This window comes from Ceratotherium simum, chromosome 2 (genome assembly GCF_057802395.1).
Source record: "Ceratotherium simum simum isolate JZ-2026a chromosome 2, ASM5780239v1, whole genome shotgun sequence".
NCBI lineage: Eukaryota > Metazoa > Chordata > Mammalia > Perissodactyla > Rhinocerotidae > Ceratotherium > Ceratotherium simum.
Genome location: NC_141901.1, coordinates 84,397,355 through 84,420,588, shown reverse-complemented (window position 1 = coordinate 84,420,588; position 23,234 = coordinate 84,397,355).

Sequence of the window (23,234 nt, the reverse complement as noted above, 5' to 3'; positions counted from 1 at the left end):
ACTAATGATGAGTTAATATTCTTGCCAAAAGAACTGGTTCCTATAGTAAAAAATGAAGACAAACAAAATCGTGTATCCAAAGCCTACCCACTTGATCATTGAAGTCTACTTTTTATTCTGACTGATTGCATTGTTTGTGTCACCTGCTACTGATGAATTGTTTGGGAGGGGTGGCTGGTGAGAAAGTTGAGACTAGGTTTTTTCTTTTTAATATTTATCAGTTTATCAGTATTGATTTCTCTTAAGGGGCAGTCTGGTATGGGAATTTAATAGCATGAGCATAGGATTTAGTTTAGCTAGGCTTGGGGTAGAGTCCTGGCTTTTGCTCTTACTAGCCTTAGTAACCTAACAACTTTGGGAAAGTTCTCTTATCTGCAAGATAATATGTGCCTTGCCTGCTTTTTGAGAGGATTAAGTGAAATATTGATGTGAAAGTGTTTTGTGAAATATTATAGATGTTAATTTTTGTTTCTCTGATATATGTCAGATAGCCCTTCTAGTAAGACTTTTTTCCGTAGGAAGTTAGCAGTTACCATGACCTGTTACATCCATCTTGGGATGATGACAGAATGTTTCCCCTATTTCTTTTTTTTTTTTGCTGAGGAAGATTTGCCCTGAGCTAACATCTGCTGCCAATCTTCCTCTTTTTGTAAGTGAGCCGCCACCACATCATGGCCACTGACAGAGGAGTGGTGTAGGTCTGCCCCTGGGAACCGAACCCGGGCTGCCAAAGTGGAGTGCACCGAACTTAACCACTAAGCCGCTGGGGCTGGCCTTCCCCTATTTCTTAGTGTGTGGTCTGCTTCATGTTTCATGTACAACTGTCTGTTGCCTCTTCTTTGGAAGGTCTGAATTAGTCTTCTGTGGTAGTATTTTACTATTATTCAATTATTCCAATGCTACAGAGTTTCTTCATTTCTTTTAACTTGCCATGAAAGTTTCTACGCACCGGCACCTTGATTTTTATTTTTAAATCTCGTCTGTCTCCTTGGAATCATTTTCTTTTGGCTTTCTTTCTTGGATGATTTCCTTCATCCTAAGTAAGAACATTTCAAGATGCATATGGAACAAGAGGGAGAAAGCCATCCATGTAAAGCTATCAAATAGTTTATTATGAAAATAAAACAGCAGTAGGGATTGTATGTAGTAATTCATTTAAGAAAATAATTGATAAGAAAGTCATAAAAATAGATATGTCTCTAATATGTCTAAAGGCATAGATAGTATACAAAATGCATTTGACGTTATAATACAGGGTAATAAATAGGAGAAAATGACACCCAGTGGGATGGAACCTAAAATGAAGAGTCTGTGTAATGGTTCTGCACCCAGTCCCAATGTGTGGGGCTGGTTTTCCCACACCACCAAGAAGTTCTCAGACACCAGGTGGGTATCCTACAATTCAAGACAATTCTGCTACTTTCTACATGGAGAGATCATCAGATCCCACAGGTTAAGGGCTCAGTCTCACAAGACTGCCCTCCTCCCCCCACTTCAGACACAAATTGCAAGTCCAGATTGTCACTGTGCTTCTGACTCACTGGTTATAGATTGGAGATTCCGACGACCCTCCCTACTTGGGTTCAATTAATTTGCTAGAGAGGCTCACAGAACTCAGAGAAACATTTTGCTTACTAGATTACCAGTTTATTATAAAAGGAAATAACGCAGGAACAGCTAGATGGAAGTGATGTGTAGGGTAAGGTGTGGAGAAAGGGTGTGGCGCTTCCGTGTCACTGTCCCAGAGTTTCCACGTGTTCACCAACCAGGAAGCAATCAGAATCCTGTCCTTTTGGGTTTTTATGAGCTTCATGACATAGGCGTGATTGATTAAATCATTGGCCATTGGTGATTGAACTCAATCTCCAGCCCCTCTCCCCTCGCCTTGTTTGGACTCTGTAGTGGGGGAGCTGTGGGAGCAACTGAAATTCCAATTCTCTGATCACATAGTAGTTGGGTCCTCTGGTGACCAGTTCTCATCCTTAGGTGCTTTCCAAAAGTCACCTTATTAACATAACAAAAGACATCTTTATAGCTCTAATCACAGGAAACACCAGTGGTTTTAGGAGCTCTGTGCCAGAAACGGGAATAAAGACAAAATATATATTGCTTATTATAAATCACAATATCACTCTATGTTAGAAAAGATACAGATTTGCTGAAGAGGAGAGAAGCGATACCCTATATATGAAGTACCTAGGTGGAAATCCACTGTAGAGTTGACACATACTATTGAAAATTATAATTAAGATAAAAATGAGAGGATCATAGAAGGACTACTATTTTGAGATTATATTAAAGGGTTATCTGAGCAGACAGAAAAAAGTGATTAATATTCCTCTAAATTCAAAATATGATTGACACTAGGTTGGATGTCATAAGTTACGAGCACTTTAACTGTCAGGACATACGAAGTCTTCTTAGGCTAAACCACAAACACCTAATGAAGAATGTTTGACTTGCTCACAGTTCCATTTCCCAATAGGTATGAGAATTGATCTGGGTAATGAAGTGGTAACAACAAGAACTGCATGACAAAGTGATCCTGTCATCTTAGTGTCTTTTGATGCCTGGATCTCTGGGTTCATAAGATAAACTTTAGCTATAGGAGAACTGAATGTTTGAGAACACATTAAATAAGATAATGCATGTAAAACACTTAGCATAAGGTTTCAGATAGGTATTAACAAATTACTTCTTAGAGTTCCAGTGTATAGCAGTGTACATGAGAATGTCAGTGTTTCTAGATCTTTGACTTTTAAGAAAGTTAAAGTATTTTGTATTTAACAAAACAAAATACTTTTCTAATTTGTCGAATATAAAATATTTTGCTTATATCTTAATTTATTTGGTTACTAAAAAGGATGGACATCCTTTACAAGTTTGTTGGCTCCTTCTTTCTTTCCTTCCTTCAATTTCCTTTTCTTGAACTTTATGTATTTTTCTATTGTTGTGTCTGTGCTTTCCAGCTGAGTTTTAGAAACTCTTATAAGTCTATCAAATATTTATGAAGATCTTAATTTGCAAACATTTTGGAAGTTTGCTATTTTCTTGAAAATTTTGTTTATATGGTATTTTCTTTTTCTTTTTTTTTTTTGTGAGGAGGATTGGCCCTGAGCTAACATCTGCCAATCCTCCTCTTTTTGCTGAGGAAGACTGGCCCTGGGCTAACATCCATGCCTATCTTCCTCCACTTTATATGAGACGCCGCCACAGCATTGCTTGCCAAGTGGTGCGTCAGTGCGCCCCCTGGATCCGAACCGGCGAACCCCGGGCCACCGCAGCAGAGCCCCTGCACTTAACCGCTTGCACCACCGGGCCGGCCCCTATATGGTATTTTCTGATGTACAGAGGTTTTGATTTTTGAGTATGCAATTTATTTTCTTTATTACTTCTGTCTTTGGGGCCGTGCTTAGAAAGGCCTGCCACCCTCTCATTTTTTTGGTGAATATTCATCTGCAGAAATGCTTGTGGGTGTTATAGAAAGTAGAATTTCTCAACTAAGTTTTTTTTTTTGACATCTTTGTGAAGGAAAGTGTACCTTGGACTAGACATATAAAGTGTACACTAAACAGAGAAAATGATTTTTTTCAGGAAGAGTGAAGAAACTGGTTAAGTGACTTCCAGTATTTGGCCTTGATGAGTTAGGGCCTAGCATTCTGAGATATCCAGCAAAAGAAACTGGAAACTGCCCCTCAATTTTAGTTTTCTTTGAAAAGTCTTGGAAGAACTAGAGCAGATAGAATGGCAATGGATAAACGTGGTTTTGATTTTCAAAAAGGGGCAGACAGGATTTTGCAGATGTTACACTGATGAGCTTCCAATTTCAAGAAAATTTCTAGACTGCGTTGTTACAGGGTGCTTGCCATGATCACTAGCAACCAGTGTGAGTTCACTAAAAGCAGCTCGTATCCCACTTTCATTAATACTTTCCTTCACTAAAAATTAGAATAGAGAAATGGTGTGTATCTCATGACATTCTTGAGGACATGATGGAGAAATGTGTGTTGAGTGTTTCTTAAATTAGATGAATGTGTAGCTGTTTGAGACACTATACCCAAAGTAACTATAAATGGATCAATTTGAGCCTAAGAGAATTAGTGGCAAAATTCTTCCACTAGTTTTAAACTGATCAAATTTTATCAATGACCTCAGAATAGATATTTGATACTTATTGAATTTGCATTAGATAAGTAGTAGGAATATATTGTGTGAAAGAATTAATACAAAACATAGGCAAGATCTACTAGAATGAAATTTGATGAAAATAAATGTAAATTAGATTTTTTCATGAAATAAATTGCACAACTGTTAGATTGAGGAAATATGACTAAGAAGCCCATCTAAAAATGATTTAGAAGATGTCAGTAACTGCAATGTTAATCAACATACAGCCACCAAGAAAACCAACTCTACTAGTTGTTGCATTGGGAAGGTTATAGCGTCCAGAATGAGGGAAGTGGTAGTCATTCCTTACTTAGTATTGGCCAAATTGCACATGACATATTTGGTGCCAAGTAGTAAACACAAATAAAGAGAGATTGATGCATAGTAAGAGAGAAAATGACCAGAATGGGGAAACTAGAAACCATGCCTCAGGATGATGGCTGAAGGCACATGAAAAGAGAAGACTCACAGGAAACATGAGAGTTGTTCTTGAACATTTAAAGAGCTATTATGTGGTGAATGTAGAATTAGGTCCAATGGTGGATCTAATAAGACTATAGGTTTCAGCTCAATGTAATGAAGAATTCTATGGAGTTCTTCTGAATTGGAGAAGCAGGTATTTAAGAATGGGCTAGACAATTACTCAGCCAATAATGCTACAGAAGAATGAATAGTTTGCCCAGCTGATCCTTTCAAATCTGAGTATACAACGTAGTGAACTTTTCAGTTTTTCCAACACATAGAAGCTTTGAGAGGCGTTGTTTAAGTCTTCTGGCATCATCTAAGAAGAAGGCAGCCTGCATTTCCAGCACATGTGACTGGTCACCTTGGGCAGTGGACTTGAAGTAAACTATCCTGAGCAGGTCTCTGGAACGAGCCCATGCTGCCCAAATCTCTGCGTCACAAGATAAACTTTAGCTTATTGTGGCTGACTCTGTGACCACATTCATTTGAAAATATGACCAAAAGAGGCCAGTAGTTAAGTTTTCAGGTATGGCAAGTATAACAAATATGGCAAGTTTGGAAAAATAGCTCTAAGTAACAAGATTATATTCTGAAATACTTAGATTAACTGCAGCCTGAAACAATCTTAATTTCTGTTCATAGTTTTAGTTACTGCAGCTTTAGCATTTAAGATATTTAATCATTTCAGTTACCTTAGTTTCTTGAACAAAAACACATCTGCTTTGGTGCCTTCAATTTTAAAAATTGAATCCATAATGACTGAGGAAGATGATTGCTCGTCCATATTAGCCTCCTAAAATCACCGCACTGGGGAAGGCTGGATAGAACGCTGCTTCTCTCTAATGGTTAATCCCTACACACAGGACACCACTAAGTATGGGGGTGGAAATGGGGACAAAAAAACGACAACATCACTGTGAATGGGAGGAATAAACAAAAGCTAGCAGTGCATTCTCTTCCTGTTTTTGTGCACGGAGGAATGGTTTACGAGTCATTACAATTTGAGGGTTAAGGATCATTTGTGAGAATTGAATGAAATAATGTATATAACACAAGACTTAGCAAATGTCTGATACACAGTAAGCATTCAGTAAATGATGGTTGTTATTAGGATTGTGATTCTCGCTATCTAACTAGATGGTGTAGGTTCATGCCCCTTAGGATGACGTAGCTGTTTGGGTGGGGTGGGAGGGGAATCCTTATTCAGAGAGCATAAAACAGCTGGATTAGGGCTCAAACCCGATCAATTTTCTAAGAAGTGGGGGGCAATTCTCCCATCTGGGTTCTCTAATCCCCATCTGTCCTGCCAGTCAGTCCTCCCAGTCTCTACCCTTTAGGAGCTCATAGGCAAGATGGGAGTTATGCTGCCATAAGCCAAGGAATGCCTGGAACTATTAGGAGCTGGAAGGGGCAAGGCAGGATCGTCCTGTAGAGCCTTCAGAGGGAGCATGGCCCTGCTGACACTTTGGTTTCATATTTCTAGCCTTTAGAATTGTGAGAGAATAAATTTCTGTTGTTGTAAGTTACTTAGTTTATGATATTTGTTAGGACAGGCCTAGGAAACTAATACCAGTGGAGAATACAAAAGATCCAGAGAAGGAAGGAGTAGAAATAGAATTTCATAACTAATAAAAATATGAGTGATGGAGCTGAAGGTGTTTTTTTATATTATTATTATTATTATTTTTTAAACCAAAAAGATACTCCTTGTGGATGATGGAAGCTTTAATTTTCAGGTTGAATCATAGAAATAATGTGACTCTCGGCGTTTGAATTTTGGATTCTTCTGCAGTAGAATAGCGCTCCAGTGAGACTAATAACAAGGCCTCACAGGCTTCAGAGTGGGACTTTGTTATTCCAGGAAGTGGATGCCCACAGAATATATTGAATTGTTGCTTCACACAAGCATGATGACACAGCTGAAGTTAGTCAAATTCAAAATCCCTTGCACAAAATTTGGTGGTAGTCAGTTGGAACCCTCCTTCACTCAGCAGTGGAAAGGAAAAACTTCAGATGATGCCTGTTGATTGGGTCCTGAGTAGGCGATATTTTCAAAGGAGGTATATTTTGATTAATGGTCAGAGGCAGTTCACTCAATTGCAGATCAGAATTAGGCCAGAGCTTGATGCTGACACTCAGTGGTCTGATTTCCCAAAAAATTTTTTGGTGATGGCTTATTGGTATATGGAAAGGTGTGGATGCCTATGAATGAAGGGGGAGGTGTATCACGAGAATCCACCCGTTTCTCACCTGTTGCGGTGGATTGGAAAAGAGGCATCACTGGGAATGGAGAGCAAGCCTGATTTTCAGCTACCGTATTTTATTTCCAGAGCCCACATTTCTCATTGCTCTTCGCTGAGTAATGGAGCTAGGCCACTGTGATGGTGTGTTTGGGTTGAAATCCCGTCACTGATGTTTTACAATATTTTGCAAATTCTAGTTAATGGCCTAGAATCAGACCTGGAAACGAACTGAGAAAATATCTAGTTCAATGTCTTAATTGGACAAATTAGGAAACGGAGGCCAAGGAGATCATTTGGCCAAGTTTGTGTTGTTACAGTGCTATGTTTCAAAGCTGGGTCTCTCAGCTTTCAGTTCAAGCTTTATCCATAATATAGTACCCTCTACTTCTCATTCATGATTGCAAAGTCTTTATATTTTCTTAGTTAACTACATCATGTTGAATGGAGGCAAATGAGAAAATGTATAATTATATTCTTTCCTATTTTGAAAATTTTATTGTGATAGATGCCATATTATTGACTATTATTATAATTATGATTGAAATGGAAGGTGTGAGAATTAGTTCCAGTTGTACTACTACTTATTTGTGTGACCTTAGATATGTTGCTTATCCTCTCTTAATTCCAATTACTCCTACCATATTTTAATAGTTAAGAGATTTCTGGTTTGTTCATACATTATCAAAAATAAAATTGCATATAAAATCGCTAAGTATGGTGGTGTTTGGTATCCAATAGGTGGTCAAAATATATTGATTGAATCTGAAAGTGGTCGTCGAATTTATTGTTTTACTTTCTTCTTCTTGTTAATGGTGCATTTCGTCGTGTTTATTGGGCTGATATGCAGACTTTCCTTAATGATGATAAACAAATACAGTAAAATTTATTGAGGGCTTGATGTGAGGTGGGCACTATGTAAATGCTTAACATGCGATGCCTCCTTTAACACTCATCACAATCTGATGTATAGATATGGTAAAGACCTACGTGTTAAGAGCGGTATAACTGAGGCATAGAGAAGTTAAATAATTTGCCCAACGTTTTAGAGATTATAAGTGATGGATCTAGAATTTGAACCCATTCTATACTCCAGAGTTCTTGATGGCACCCGCTCTACCAGATTGCCTCCTTGTGGATCAAAAAAATTGTATGAGTTGTACACTAAATTTTTTCTTTTTTTAAAGTTAGCATCATAAGGGCTTTTATTTTTTATTTATTTATTTTTTTAATTTTTTGTTTGTTGCAGTAACATTGGTTTATAACATTGTATAAATTTCAGGTGTACATCATTATACTTCTCTTTCTGCATAGATTACATCATGTTCACCACCCAAATACTAATTACAACCCATCATCAAACACGTGCTGAATTATCCCTTTCGCCCTCCTCCCTCCCCCCTTCCCCTCTGGTAACCACCAATCCAATCTCTGTCTCTATGTGTTTGTTTATTGTTGTTATTATCTACTACTTAACGAAGGAAATCATACGGTATTTGACCTTCTCCCTCTGACTTATTTCACTCTGCATAATACCCTCAATGTCCATCCATGTTGTCACAAATGGCTGGATTTCATCGTTTCTTATGGCTGAGTAGTATTCCATTGTGTATATATACCACATCTTCTTTATCCATTCGTCCCTTGATGGGCACTTAGGTTGCTTCCAAGTCTTGGCTATTGTGAATAACGCTGCAATGAACACAGGGGTGCGTGTATCTTTATGCACTGGTGTTTTCAAGTTCTTTGGATAAATACTCAGCAGTGGAATAGCTGGATCATATGGTAGTTCTATCCTTGATTTTTTGAAATAAGGGCTTTTAAATTAAATTAAATAGTTCACCGCTAAGAAGTGATCCTTAGGAATAAGTTGGTATAGTTCTAAGCCATTTCAATTCTAGATTCACTTTCTAATAAAGTTATTTTCAAAGATTTTTCTAGGTACAAACATGTATACCCATGCACACAATATACACATCCAACCAAAACAAACTCTAAAACATTTTTATAAGCTCATTATCTTTTTTTATTTTATTGTGGTCATATTGATTTATAACATCATGTAATTTCAGATGTACATTACTATATATCAGTTTCTGTATAGACTGCATCATGCTCACCACCAATAGTCTAGTTTTTATCCATCACCATACATATGCGCACCCCTTCATCCCTTTCACACACCCCTCCACCCCCTTCCCCTCGAGTAACCACTAATCTGTTCTCTTTATCCATGTGTTTGTTTATCTTCTACACTTATAAGTGAAATCATATGGTGTTTGTCTTTCTCTGTCTGGCTTATTTCACTTAACGTAATACCCTCAAGGTCCATCCATGTTGTTGGAAATGGGATGATTTTGTCTTTTTTATGGCTGAGTAGTATTCCATTGTGTATATATACCACATCTTCTTTATCCATTCATCCCTTGATGGGCACTTGAGTTGCTTCCACATCTTGGCTATTGTGAATAATGCTGCAATGAACATAGGGGTACATATCTCTTTGTATTGTTGATTTCATTTTCTTTGGATAAATACCCAGTAGTGGGATAGCTGAATCATGTAGGATTTCTATTTTTAACTTTTGAGAAATCTCCATACTGTTTTCCATAGTGGCTGCACCAGTTTGCATTCCCACCAACAGTATATGAGGATTTCCTTATCTCCACATCCTCTCCAACATTTGTTGTTTTTTGTCTTGGTAATTATAGCCATTCTGACAGGTGTAAGGTGATATCTCATTGTAGTTTTGATTTGCATTTAACTTATAATTAGTGATGTTGAACATCTTTTCATGTGCCTGTTGGCCATCTGTATATCTTCTTTGGAAAAATGTCTGTTCATATCCTCTGCCCATTTTTTGATTGGGTTGTCTGTTTTTTGTTGTTGAGTTGTATGAGTTCTTTTTTTTTTTTTTTAAAGATTTTATTTATTCAGTTTTTTTCCCCCCAAAGCCCCAGCAGACAGTTGTATGTCATAGGTTCACATCTTTTTAGTTGCTGTACGTGGGACTCGGCCTCACGTTGGACGGAGAAGTGGTGCCTCGGGGCGCTCCCGGGATCCGAACCCAGGCCGCCAGCATCAGAGCGCGCGCACTTAACCGCCAAGCCACGGAGCCAGCCCTATGAGTTCTTTATATATTTTGGATATTAACCCCTTGTTGGGTATACGATTTGCAAATATTTTCTCCCAGTTGGTGGGTTTCTTTTCGTTTTGTTCATGGTTTCCTTTGCTTTGCAGAAGCTTTTAGTCTGATGTAGTCCCATTTGTGTATTTTTTCTTTTGTTTCCCTTGCCTGAGTAGACATGGCACTTGAAAAGATGCTGCTAAGACCAAAGTCAAAGAGTGTACTGCCTATATTTTCTTCTAGGAGTTTTATGGTTTCAGGACTTACGTTCAAGTCTTTAATCCATTTTGAGTTAATTTTTGTGTATGGTGTAAGATAATGGTCTATTTAATTCTTTTGTGTGTGGCTGTCCGGTTTTCCCAGCACCATTTATTGAAGAGACTTTCTTTTTTCCATTGTATGTTCTTGGAGCCTTTATGGAAGATTAGCTGTCCATAGATGTGTGGTTTTATTTCTGCACTCTCAATTCTGTTCCATTGATCTGTGTGTCTGTTTTTGTGCCAGTACCATGCTGTTTTGATTACTATAGCTTTGTAGTATATTTTGAAGTCAGAGATTGTGATGCCTCCAGCTTTGTTCTTTTACCTCAGGATTGCTTTGGCTATTTGGAGTCTTTTGTTGTTCCATATAAATTTTAGGATTCTTTGTTCTATTTCCATGAAGAATGTCATTGGGATTCTGATTGGGATTGCATTGAATCTGTAGATTGCTTTCAGTAATATGGACATTTTAACTATGTTTATTCTTTCAATCCATGAGCAAGGAATATCTTTCCATTTCTTATGTCTTCTTTGCTTTCCTTCAACAATGTCAAAGGCTTTCAAAGGAGCCATGTTTTCAGTGAATAGGTCTTCCACTTCCTTAGTTAAGTTTATTCCTATATATTTTATTCTTTTTGTTGTGATTGTAAATGGGATTGTATTCTTGAGTTCTCTTTCTGCTGGTTAGTTATTAGTGTATAGAAATGCAATTGATTTTTGTAAGTTGATTTTGTACCCCACACCTTTCTTTAGTTGTTGATTATTTCTCATAGTTTTTTGGTGGATTCTTTATGGTTTTCTATATATAGAATCATGTTGTCTGCAACAGCAAGAGATTTACTTCTTCCTTTCCGATTTGGATACCTTTTATTTCTTTTTCTTGCCTAATTCCTCTGGCCAAAACCTCCAGTAGTACGTTGAATAGGAGACACAAGAGTGGGCACACTTTTCTTGTTCCTGTTCCCAGAGGGATGGCTTTCAGTTTTTCACTGTTAAGTATGATGTTGGCTGTGGGTTTGTCATATATAGCCTTTATTATGTTGAGGTACTTTCCTTCTATACCCATTTTATTGAGAGTTTTTATCATAAATGGATGTTGGATCTTGTCAAATGCTTTCTCTGCATCTATTGAGATGATCATGTTATTTTTACTCCTCATTTTGTTGATATGGTGTAACACATTGATTTGCAGAAGTTGAACCATCTGTGCATCCTTGGTATAAATCCCACTTGATCATGGTGTATGATCTATCCGCTCATTATCTTACTCAAATGTATACTCCTATTGTAAAACAAAATAGCAGCTACATTAAAATGTGTTTTTATGTGCAAGGACATGATAAAAAAGAGTTGCTGTGACCCATTCATCCTAATGATTGCTATTGCCAACATAACCTAATGATTAGAAACTAGTTTTATGAAAGTCAGGAGAAACATTTTGTTTGAAAAATAGTTGTTTTTGTATCTGCAAATAGACATGGTCTTCATGTGTGTGTCAAAGCTTAAGAGGCTTGGGAAAATTTTTTTTTGGAGTGTTCCAGAATATTTTTGGAGTGTTCCTTTGGAGAGTGAAGCCTGCCAATCTCACTTTATGGTTTTGAATTGAAATCTGACTGCAAGTAAAACCACTTCATTCCCTGCGTTTCTAGTTTCTAGTTTTCTATGGTGAACAGCTCTGTGGTTGTTCCATCAAAAACTTGCCTAATTTATCAGGAGACCTGTCCTCTTTTATGTGACTTCTCTTGCACACAGTTTTTTGACAATAGAATTCTATCCATTTGTTTCTTTTACATTGTTTTCCTTTAATTTATGCTTTCATTGTTAAATCCCATCTAAGGAATAGTAGTTTTTTCCTTTTCTTTCTGCCATGTGGTTAAAATTATTTGGATACATTTTTCATGGTCAAAACAATAGAGACAGTCCAGGAGAACTGTCAGTCCTGGGAACGATTGAATCGATACTAAAGTGCAAGCATACCATGTGATTCAATTATTTATCATTTAGATGCCTTTAAAAGCCTATTCTGTTCTGACTGTATTCTTCTCTTCTCTCTTTTTTTTTGATTCCCCTGAAGATAACACTTATGGAATATACTTTTTTCAACTAAATGTCAAGAAATTAATTTGATAAAATTATATATATCATTAAAATAAAGTTATTTATTCATTTGCGGGTCCATAATCATATAATTTGTTTTATGTAATCTCTTTGATAATATAGAGACCTATCTAAGGATTTCTAAATGATAACCTAAAAATAAGGATAAGTTTTACAGAGTCATATGTTAAGATTGTTCTATGGGTGAAAGAAGTCAAAATGTATAAATTTCCAGTTATAAAATGCATAAGTCATGAGGATGTAATGTACAGTGTGGTGACTATAGTTAATAATATTGTATTGCATATTTGAAAGTAGCTAGGAGAGTGGATCTTGAAAGTTCTATCACAAGAAAAAAGAATTTATAACTGTGTATGATGATGGATCTTAACTGGACTTATTGTGGTGACCATTTTGCAATATATACAAATATTGAATCATTATGTCACATACCTGAAATTAATGTTATGTCAATTATACGTCAATTAAAAAAAAAAAGATTGTTCTGTGCATTAAAGCTTCACCCAAACTTGAGCAAGCCTAGGACAAGAATATGCGTGATAGACAGAAATGGGCCGATTATAGTGAACTTGAATTAGATATCAATACAGAAAGCTTATGGATGAAACAAACAATAAACAAATAAACAAGGTAGTATCAGTAGTGGTGAGCTGGGGACATGATAGCAGAGGATTTGATGGAGCGTGACTGGCGTTGCATGGGGGGTACTTTGGATTGTACGGTCAAGGAGTAGGATTGCCAAATAAAATACAAGACTTCCAAGTAAAGTTGAATTTCAGATAAACAATGAATTTTTTAAAGTATAAGTATGTGGGCATACTTATAAGAACTGATGGGCAAAAGCTGGGAAGGTAAATGTGTTCAAGAAAACCAAAATTGACTGCGGTTTGGTAACTGGCAAAAAGGAGTGTGGCATGAGATGAGGTTGGACAACCGGGTGAAAGCTAGATTAAGTAGGGTCTTCAAAGCTGGTGAAGATTTGGATTTTATTCTGAGTGCTATAAGTAGCCATTTGAGGGTTTTAAACCAGAGTGTCATGTGGGTGTGAGTGGATTGTGTGTGGTAGGGAGGATTGTGGATGATGTATGGGGCATAATATCAATTTATGGTAAAAAAAAATATACTCTAGAGAATGGATGGTAGAGCACCAAGTGTGTAAGCAAGGAGGCTAGTTAGGAGGTTATTACAGTGATCCGGGCAGGAAAGGATGGTGGCTGGGGCTTAGCAGTGCAGATGGAGAGAAATGAACTGACTCCGTATATGGAGTAGGTAGAGCCAACAGAACTTGCTGATGGACTTGTTGTGGATAAGAGAAAGGGAGAACCCCATCGCCACTCAGCATGAAAGCCCATGGCCCAGTGTCTCGCACTTATAAATACTCAATAAATGTCAGTTTTATTAGACATTATCTATGGGAAATGAAATTTACTTATAGTAAAATCCGCAGTAGGGATGCCAAGGACTTATTAGGATGTTTTGCCACTTTTAAGTGGCACTTAAGAGAAAAACCCAAATTCTTTGTGTAATCTCATTCTAGAGTTTCAGATCTCTACAGCTTTAAGGTAAAGTCATAAAGCAATATATTTTAAAAGCACAACAGCTAATTATTCACTCTATCTTTCTGATCAGTGATTCTCAATCATGGAGCAGTAACATCAAACTCTGTGGTGAAACTTATGTATACCTTGAAAAAGCACATTTCACTACATAAGTTTACACCTGAAAATGAAAAGAAAACCTGTTGTTTTAATGATACAAATGACAAATAAGTAAAATTCAACAGACTCTTGGTGCAGATATAGAGAAGTCATAGTGATTCTCAATTGGGGTACTCTCCCAAGGGGGACAATATTCTCTCTTTTTCTTTCTCTCCCTCCCTCCCTCCCTCCCTCACTTCCTTCCTGCCTGCCTTCCTTCCTTCCTTCTTTCCTTCCTTCCTTCTTTCCGTTCTCTCTCACTCTTTCTCTCTTTCTTTCTTTCTTTCTTTCAACATTAGAGTGGAAAAATCCTGACAGCCAAGAACTACCAGATGAGGCTAAGGGTAAAGGGGTCAGGGACTAGGCTGCTAAATGTCTATGTTTAGTCTAGTCCTTATTCTAAATGGGCCAGAGGGATTCTTGGATCCCACAAGGCACAGCTTAGCTCAACAAAGAAAAGGAGCTGATAGTAATTTGGGGTTGAAATTTTAGCTAATAACAGAGCATACATTTACCTATAAAGTGTCTGGGCAGTTTGTAAAGTAGACTGTAGGATTTCGAATCAGTTCTGGTTTTGAGTCCCAGTTCAGCTACATTCTAACTGGGGCATTGAGCAAATTACCTAAGCTCTCTGAGCCTTAGTTTGTTCATTTATAAAATGAGAATAAAAATGAGCATCTTCAGGATTGCTGAGAGAATTCAATGAGAAAATGAGTATGATAGCTCTTAGCACAGCTGTGCCTGCTCCGTAATGGGCACTCAATAAATTGTTGCTATTATTATTATAACTTAACTGAGTTCCTAGTTAAAGTTCCATCTTGGAGTCATGAGAAAATGAGACTTTCAGAAGATGAATGAAAAAAGATTTTATAAATTAGTTTAGAGGTAACATATCTTATAGAGAATACATAGGTAGAAAAAAGAAATTACAGACCTTAATTCAAAGGTATACCTTAGGGAGCCTTTCTTTTGGAGTGACTTTTCTGGGTCACATTCCATGGTTGATGGAGGGAGTATTAGGAAAACAACTTTAGGGTAGAATCAGGAATGTCAGCAACATACCTGGTTTGATGTAAACCATCTCATGATCTTAAGAATGAGCATAAAAGGACCTCAGGGACACTTCTGTTACTTTAAAAGAAGAAATAAAAAAGTTATGTATTTGAATGTAAAGACATTTATGCTTATATGTTAAGGTCTTAGAGAGTATTAGAAGACATCACTGTAATACTTAGTATAGTTTTCAGTAGAGTGGCTCTTTGGATGTTGTAACAGAAACTACCAGATGGCTATCAAAAGCTGTTCCACTTCTAGTAGCAAGACAGAGATGCACAGCTACCCTGTTTTTCAGCCTGTGGTTAGATATGGTCATATGACCATGTTGCTCCAATGGGATATTAACAGAAGTCAGGTGTGATACATTCAAACTTGGCCTATAAAATCTTTCATGTGTGCTCCATCATGGGCTTTCCCATGGGATCCCATGGGATGGCGACATCCAGAGTGATTATGGAAGCCCTACATTGAAGACAGCAGTGCTTCCAGTAGCCTAGGTCCCTGAATGACTGCATGAAAAAGACCTACCACTTCCCAGATCCTTGCCAACCTGTCAGTCCTGGACTTGAATGAGAAAGCCAACAAATAAGGAACAATAACAAAAATTCCATTGTGTTTGAATCATTATATTCTGGATTTATTTGTTTGTACTTTGGCCTACTATAGACTTTTGGTCAAAATACTGTTTTAAGTTCATTCTTTGAAGTTCACTATCCACTCCAAATGTATAACAAAGATAGGGAGACTATATTTAAAATATTAAAAAAGACATACTGTGAAACAAAACAGGCAGAAATGAAAAAGAACAGGTGAATATGGAAAAGAACCAACTAGGAATCTTGGAAATGAAACATGTAATTATTGAAATGAAAATTCAACAGAGAGGATAAAGTCTACATCGGTCTTAGTTGACGAAAGAGTGAATGGGGTGGCACACAACACTGAGGAAGTCAACTAGAACACAGCACAGACAAATGAGTTAAAAATATTAAAAAAAACAGTTTAAAAGAAATGGAAGTTAGATTGTGTAGCTTCAGTAGACATCTAATAGGAGTTTCAGAAGAAGATAATGTGGCAGATGGTAGAGAGGCATTAATTAGAGGAATAATAGCTGAGAATTTTTAAGATTTGAGGAAATACATGAATCTTCATGCTGAAAGTGCCCTCTGAGAACCAAATAAGTTAATAGGAACAAATCCCCTCTTGGAGACATTGTGATGAAACCACAGAGTCTCAAGTACGTAGAGAAAACCTTAAGAACTGCCAGAGAGAAAAGAGAGTTTACTCACAAAGGAACAACAATTAGATCATGAGCAGATTTCTCATTAGCAACAACAGATTGCCAGATGAAAGTAGACTAATATCTCTAAAGAACTGAGAGAAAATAACTGTTAACTTGTATTTCCTACTGGCTTAGTTATCATTCAGAGTGAAGATAATATAAGAAAGTTTATTACCTATAGATGCTCATGAACTATTTATACCTGAAGAGTACAAAAGTGAACCCAGAGAAAGGATATAGGATATAAGAATCAATACTGAAAGCAGAATTTGCCAAAAATATGTGAATAAATGCAATTAATTAATGACCATAAAAATAATTTAATGACTGTGAAAAAGAATCTGAAAAGAAGCACTAAATAATAATAATATTATGAATGAAAAGTCCAGTGGGTAGTCAGATCATATCAAGTTCTTGTTTAAGTGCCAGTCAGAGATACTAAATAAGTTTAATTTTTTAATGAAAATTCATAGTGAAGTGTTACATTAATTAAAGTAACTTTAGCTGCGGAAACTCAGTGATTCAATGCAATTTCTTTCTTTTTTTTTTGTGAGGAAGATCAGCCCTGAGCTAACATCCGATACCAATCTTCCTCTTTTTTGCTGAGGAAGATTGGCCCTGAGCTAAAATCCGTGCCCATCTTCCTCTACTTTATATGGGACGTCACCACAGCATGGCTTGACAAGCAGTGTGTCAGTGCGCGCCCAGGATCCGAACCCGCGAACCTCGGGCCGCTGCAGCAGAGCGCGCGCACTTAACTGCTTGCGCCACCAGGCCAGCCCCCAATGCAATTTATTTCTTGGTGCGCTGTATTCCAATTAGTGGCAGAGATAGATGGTGATGATGTCTCTTTTCCACGTTATCATTCAGTGACCAAGACTAATAAATGCTTTATCTTCAACACCAGCCATTCAAAGTCCCCTAGGGCATTGACATACAGCTGGCAAGGGGTAAGGGCAGGGGAATGGAGATTTTAAAGGATCAAGCTTAGGAGTGGCATTCTTCATTTCTACATACATTCCATGGGCTTGGCTGTAGCTCAGTCAAATAGCCATATCTACCCAGCTTCAGGGGAGGCTGGGAAATATAGTTAGCTATGTGCCCAGGAGCGAAGGGGAATGGATTTCATGAACAGTTAGCCAGTCTCTATCACAAGTGTGTATTTTAACATTAAAAGTAATACCCAGAATAAAGTTACAATCTATAACTTCCAAACCTGCAGGAGAAAAGGACCATAGAAATCTTTATCCATCCAAAGGAAAGGCGATAAAGAAAAAAAAGTGTCAAGAAAAGAGGATGGCAAACAGAAAATGCAAGGTAAGACAGTAGAAATCACTCCAAATATGTCAGTAATCACAATAAATGTAAATATAGTAAACACATCCATTAAAAGTCTATGTGATTGGATTAAAACAATCCAGCACTATGTGATGCTTATAAGACAAACATCTAAAACAAACCCATACATAAAGTTTGAAAATTAAAGGGAAAAAAGATGTACTGGGCCAATAGTAACAAGAAGAAAGCTTGGGAAGCAATATTAGTGTTCTACAAAACAGAATTTGAGACAGTTATTTATAGAGATAGAGAAAAATCTGTTAAATTTACTCTCACTATTCTGTTGCAAGGATCATAATACTGTAGAACGGAATCATCTGTACATTGTTTTCACTTGATGGAAATTGTCTCTGAAAATTCAGCTTCTGTTCTAAAAAGAAGGGGAATCACCCTTTTAGAAATCAAATTTTCTTCAATTGAAAAAGGTTTTAAAATTTTAATGTTCCCACAGTTTTGGTCAATAAACACCATTACCTATGAAAGGTGAGGACAGAAGCCAAGAACCCATTTAATGTAGATCCCTTGTCTAACCTTCATCTCACCTATCTAATTCATGTAAATGAAGTGGCCCCAGTTTTTAAAAATTAAATATTACTGAGAGTAAATATTGTACTTTGGTCATAGTCATAAAACTGAATATCAAAGTACCACCCAAAGACATTGAGTCAGGGATAGGATGCACGTTTGTGTTTACAAAGAGTCAATTGAAAAGTTCTCGAGAAAAGCTGCTTTCCTATTTCTCCTCCAGGAGTTGGCTGCTCATCTGAGGGCAACTTAAGACTACGTTTAAATATGCATATTATTTATTTTACTAAGTAGTTTACTTATAGACTCATATTGGGCACTTACCATATGAAAAGTACTGTTAAGAACTGGGCATACAAAGGATCTGAGGCCTGGCTCTTCTCTCCAGGCACTGGCAGACCGGTGTGGGAGACAGAGAAGTACACGTTGCAGAGCAGTATGGGAAATGCCATAAGGAAGCTCACAAGGCCATGTGATGTGGGCACAGAGGCAAGTGTTCTACATGTAGAAGTAAGCAAGCTGTTCAATGAATTTACCAGATTAGCTTGATTCTTGTCATCTTGCTGCTGATTTTCAAATTGATAACTAATAGTGCAATTGTGCATTTTGCCCTGCACAAATGTCTAGGAAGTTGCTCAGAGAAATCTCTTTGACTAGCTATTTAGAATCCAAATAAGATCAGTTTAAACATCCTCTGAAGAAACCCTTCTGTCAGTAAGCCTTTTCTGAAGACTACAGCTACAAATGGCAAACAGGCATCCTGGGAACAAATTGACTAGTACATGTGAGCCTCTCTTTACTTGGTTAGCTTAGTCATTGTTTCTAATGTTTTGAGGTCTCGAAGAGCCATGTGAGTCAATGAACCACATGTAACCAAGGACAGAAGGTTCTAGTTGAAGGCTTTTTTTTTTGTTTTCTGTCTTTCACAATATTAAAACAAAAGACTGAAGGACAGGACCTTAAAGATCAGACAGAGAGAGAGAATACTTCTTCATTTCATCTATGTAGTAAAATATCCTTCCTTCTTCAGCCTCTATCTACTTTCAGAGATGATTTGTTAACGTGAAATGTACTTATTCTGCTAGAGGACTGTTACAGTTATTTATTGCTGTGTAATAAACCACACCAAAACCTAGTGGCTTAAGACAATACTATTCATTTTGCTTACAAATCCGCAATTTGGGAAACGCTTCATAGGGATGACTGTTCTCTTTTCCACATGATGTCAGCTGGGGCAGCTTGACTGTGGCTGGTGGATCCACTTCCAAGGTGGCTTATTCTATGGCTAACAAGCTAGTGCTGACTGTTGGCTGGTAGCTCAGCTGGGAAACATGCTGGGGGCCTTGTTTTCTTTCCACTTTGGCCTCTCTCTTGGGATGCTTTGGTTTTCTCAAAACATGGTATCTGGGTTCCAAGCAAGTGTTTCAAGAGATAGGAAGCAGAACTGCCCGTCTATTAAGGTCTGGGCCCAGAAACTGTCTCAGCATTACTTCCATAATCTGCTGGTCAAAGTAAATACAGAGCCACCCACATTCAAGAGGAGGGAGCATAGATACCACTTCTATTGGAGGAGTGTCGAAGTATTGGTGGGCATCTTTAATCTGCCACAAATGCTGAAGGCCAGTCCTATTTCTGTCATAGTTAAGCACCATGGGAGTCTTGGGGCCAAACACAGTGGAAGAGGAGAGTCGTAATACAGAATAGATGGTTGAGAAGGATAAACACAGCAACAGTAGGCTTTGCTGTTGCAGAGATATAGGGACGGAGGTAAGGGGTAGGAGAGCTTCTTCTCAGGTCAATTTCAGTGAACTCATCATTCTAAAAGTTGCTACCTTTGTCCTGTCTTTCTTCCCAGGCTTTCATCTTTGGCTAACTCCAGATTCTAATTTTGTTCCCTCCTATTTATTATGCTGTGCTCATTTCTCAGACTCTGATGATCGTTTTATTCTCTATTTATTTAGTTCCTACAACCAACTCTGTCCTTTCCACCTTTCTTTTATCTTATCTTCCCTCATATTTACTTCTCTGTAATTTAAATAAATTACAGATGTGGTGATAATGTTTGGCTACCTAATTTGACTCTCAAAGAACATACTGAGAAGACAAATGGTTGATTTAAAATGCTTTATTATAGGAAAAAAGCAAAAACAAAAACAACGGGAATATCTTGGCATCTTGAACAAAAAAGCATTTCCTGTTAGAATCATTTATTTTATCAGGGGACCTGATGCTCTGTAACCTAAATACATTAAGCCTACTTTCAGCTATTTATTTGCATCTTGGAGAGTTTTGGTCAATTGCATCAGAGCTCTTGCCCACAGGGGCATCTTAAATTAATCTAAACATAAAATTAGACTGATCTGAAATTAGTCTAAATATAAAAAACACTTTAAAACATTGAATAATTATCTTAATGTTTTTCATTGATGATACATTCATTTTTGGATACTTACTTTGGTCTCAATTTATCAAAATGACTTCCAGATTCATTTCCAAAGAAGAGAAAGGTAATTTTCCTTCTGTCTCCATTTTCCTCATTTTTTTTCTTAAATAACAAATGATATAAAAGCAAAAAGATACCAAGATAACAAGGTTATTTCACATCATTATTTGCTGAAGGTCAGGTTCCAGAAGTACATGTTCCTATCTTCTTGCTACTTATGTTCAAAATGAAAACCCTTAGATTAGAATCTCATAATAGAGTTAAGATCCCCGTTAGTTTAAAGCACTGATATTATTTTTCTCCAAGCAGCTTATACTCTGGCAGCACATGAGGCTACACTTCATTGGCTGAACAGCAGAACAAGTATCTCTGTTAAATCTATTCCATAGATCAAAGGTTGGAGCTGGGCCTGGGTGCTAATTAGACTTAGGACTGAGCATTTGCCATGTAACAATCTTATAGGCAAAGTTCAACATTCTCTTTGGCCAAATAAAACTATTATGTTAGAATATAGGAAAAAATTCACGTCTTAAACCATATATATTTTTAAACATAATGAACAGGATAAGATTTTTGTAAATATATGGAAGTTGTGATTGGTGAGAGGATCATTCCTTCATTCACTTAGCACATATTTATTTATTTTTTTTAAAGATTTTATTTATTTATTTTTCCCCCAAAGCCCCAGTACATAGTTGTCTGTCATAGCTGCACATCCTTCTAGTTGCTGTATGTGAGACGCGGCCTCAGCATGGCTGGAGGAGTGGTGCCTCGGTGCGCACCCGGGATCTGAACCCGGGCCGCCGGCAGCGGAGCGCACGCACTTAACCGCTAAGCCACGGGGCCGGCCCAGCACATATTTATTAAATACCTATTTGAGGTAGTTTTGGTGCCTCTGATGAGGACCAGTTTTTGAACAAATTAATTCAACAAATGGTCAAATATTTATTGACAGCCTATTCTGGGCCAGGCAGTGTTCTAGAAGCTGGGATACAATTGTTGAACGAAACAGACACAAATTCCTGGTCATGCAATTGGTTACATTCTACAAAGAATAGGTAGATTGAATACAAAGGATGATCTTTATCAATAATGAAAGTTAAGTTCCAAGAATTAGTTTAGTTTGGGACTGAAATTGTCTGTAAATTGAATCCTGGGGTTAGTTAGACTCTCCCGCCCATTCCTAGGCAATGCTAGACTAAGATAGGCCTCCTCGGGTTGGGGCAGGCCTGTGCTGACAGCCAGATCCCTAGAGGAAGAAATGGGGAGAATGCCCAATTATTTCAATTTCATCAGTCTGATAAGCCGTTCCATCTCCCCTGGGGTGAAGGGAGTCAAGAGGAGAAGAGAAGTGAGACAAGTTTTAGGGAGTGTTAGAGTTGCAGGGCAACCACGTTCCCTTCTAAACCCAGTTGTTGCGCATTGTGTTCTTAATTGCTCATGATAGACCAAGAGAACTCCAAGGCCAGGGAAAAAGCAAGGAGCAGCAAGCTTCCACTCCAGGAACTCACACAGATAATAGCAATATTCAACAAACCATCTCATTGTTCAAGGTCAGATCAAATCTGCGATGTTTACTAAATAGCTATGGTATGTAAGGTATTGTGCTGGACAACAGCAGGAGGAATAGAAATATCACAATGACATGCTCCAGCCTTCAAGGAGCCTTCTTCCAGTGGGAAGACAGACAGACATTTACTGATGACAAAGCTATAGTAGAATTTGGAAAAAGTGCTTCTGGGGAGTATTTTGAAAATAGGCCTCGTGCATTCCTTTAGGAATGCATCTGAGCTAGGCCTTGAAGTTCCAGATCAAATATTATCTTTTCCATGGACACTTCTTTGACTCCTACAGCAGGAAGCAAGGTCTCTTTCCTCTAAATTCCCACAGCAATCTAACATCTCTTATTGTGCTTATTATTCTTATACCTTATCTACTAGATAATTGTAATAAATCTGTTATTTCTCCTTTATACCATAAGCTCATTAAAGCCAGGAAACATGTCTCACACATAGTAGGTATTTGAGAAATGTTTCTCAAGTGACTAAACAGTAAACCTACAATAGATACAATCTGTTTAAATGGTTACTAATGTCTGTCTCCCATAATTGTTTATTTCCTAATGGAAATTGAGGTGGCGACATCTTCATGCCTCACCCTGTGTGTGATCACAGACATGCAAAAAGAGGTTACCCCAAGCCCTTGTTTATCTGCCTAGTTTATGCATTTAAATGTTCATTTACATACCCTGGTTATTTGTTATTCTGAGTTATCTGTCACTTGTGGCCCTTCATATAGAACAGGGAGAATTTCTTCTAGAATAATTATATAGATCTTGATCTGGAGGGAGACAAATAAGAGCTGTATGTTTTTGCAGCTGCCTTCTATAAACAATTTGGGAGTATGGAACTCTATTATGCTTTTTCAACTCTTGTTATTTTATTTGTGGCTCTTTCTGAAATTTTATGGGCTATGCATGATTTGAATAGCACAAATATAATGAGAACCAGATTATA